The sequence below is a fragment of the Otolemur garnettii genome, unplaced genomic scaffold (genome assembly GCF_000181295.1).
Source record: "Otolemur garnettii isolate 467f Iridium unplaced genomic scaffold, OtoGar3 scaffold00078, whole genome shotgun sequence".
In the NCBI taxonomy this organism is placed as follows: domain Eukaryota; kingdom Metazoa; phylum Chordata; class Mammalia; order Primates; family Galagidae; genus Otolemur; species Otolemur garnettii.
This window is the reverse complement of record NW_003852473.1, coordinates 8,243,236-8,245,139: the sequence shown is the minus strand read 5'-3', so window position 1 is coordinate 8,245,139 and position 1,904 is coordinate 8,243,236.

Here is a 1,904-nt window from a genome sequence, read left to right as displayed (position 1 = left end):
CGGGCTGGGGATTCGAACCCGCCACCTTAGGTGTATGTGGCTGGCGCCTTAGCCGCTTGAGCCACAGGCGCCGAGCCCCTTCCATTGTATTTTAAAATAGACCTTCTCAAACTGAGTGAAACCAGGGTGTTTATTCTGATGCATGTTATTCATGCATGTTTATGGGCTACACACAGGTGCATTAGAATGTGTAATGGTTACAAGAGGGTATTTAGGATATCCATCACCTGAGTGTTTATCATTCCCATCTGTTGAGAACACTTTAAATCCTCTGTTCCAGCTATTTTGAAATGTCCAACACTTTGTTAACTGCAGTCACCCTACTCTAGTGTCAAACATTCTGACCTGTAATGTCTGTCTGACTGAATGTCTGTGCTCCTTCAGTGACCTCTCTTCATTCCCTCCCTCCAACCTCCCACACCCTGCCCAGCCTCTGGCATCTGTCAGTCTGCTCTCCCCTCCAGAGTGTCACCTTCTGTAGCCCCACACCTGGGCCAGCACATGCAATGTTTGTATTTCTGTGTCTGGCTGATTGCACTTAACATAATGACCTCAAGTTCCATCCACACTGCTGAAAGAATGAAATCACATGATTTCATTCTTTTGTACGGCCTAATAGTAATAATTCTATTACATAATACACTACTTTTTTTGGTGCTTTCATCTGTTAATGGACACTTAACTTGATTCCATATCTTTGCTTTTGTGAATAGTGCTGGAATAAACCAGGACCAGAGTTTCAAAAATCCTTTCAAACAGATATTTTTGTTGAATTACTCTGATCCAGCACTTGGATGTCACACCAATGTTAAATTCCTACTAAAGTTTCTAAATACTTACCATCAACTTCTTACTTACATTATTGTGTACTGATAACACATTGCCTAGTGGTTCTAAGCACACTTTGAGTAGCACTGTTCTTAAAACACCTAAAATTATTGCATAATCTGAAGAAAAACCAATTTGATAGCAATCGCACTGGGGATGTAAGATAGCACTGGCCAAGAGGGTCTCCTTCCCCTTCACTGGCTCTGAACAAGGCAGTCTCTGCTGTAATACAGTATTATGTCTTGCTACAAAATTAGCTCCCCATAGCACATCACCAGTTAGAGAAAGTTGCTTTTCAACCAAACTTTATATCATTCTCTGACCTCTAATCAGTCGTCAGTACCGTCTTTAATCATTCACTGCTACTTTATTGCCACCACTCTTGTTCATGGCTACAGAATCACAACTCCTAGACTATTATGAAGTCCTCCCAATATTCTCCTTGCCACCAGTGCTTGCTTCTTTTTTTCTTTCATCACTTAAAAAATAAAGCCATAAAATAAAGCTAGCATTCTCTAGCTCCATACCATTTGAAAATTTATCTCCTGCTGTTCTTATTGATTCTGCCTCAATCTTCTCAAAGTTCTAACTTCCACATTATCCTAAGCTACACATCAGAGTCTGTGCCACAGTAACAAAAACCAAAAATGAGCAGAAGAAGGAATATAGCCTGGAGGTCAGCAGCTAAGATTTGGAAGGTACAATCAGCTCCAATATGCTGACATTCTAGAATGTGCAATCTTGGCTATTCTGCACTGATTTTTTTCTTTACTTTTTCTATAACCCTATATATACTATAACCCTAAAGGCAATCAATAATTTTCTAATCCTTACAAGGAAACCGCTGAGAGGAATGAGAAATAATAAGAATAGCAGAGAAGTAATGAAAATCACAAATTTAAATCCATGATATTAATACTTTTTTAACTGCTTGAAGTATAAAAGTAATGTTTTGTAATCAATATAATTTTGTATTTTTTAACTTGATAGAGGTGTCTTTAATATTTAGGACTATAGACTTGTAATTTTAATAATTATGAAACTTTAATTATATAAATTTCAACATTTAAGTAAAC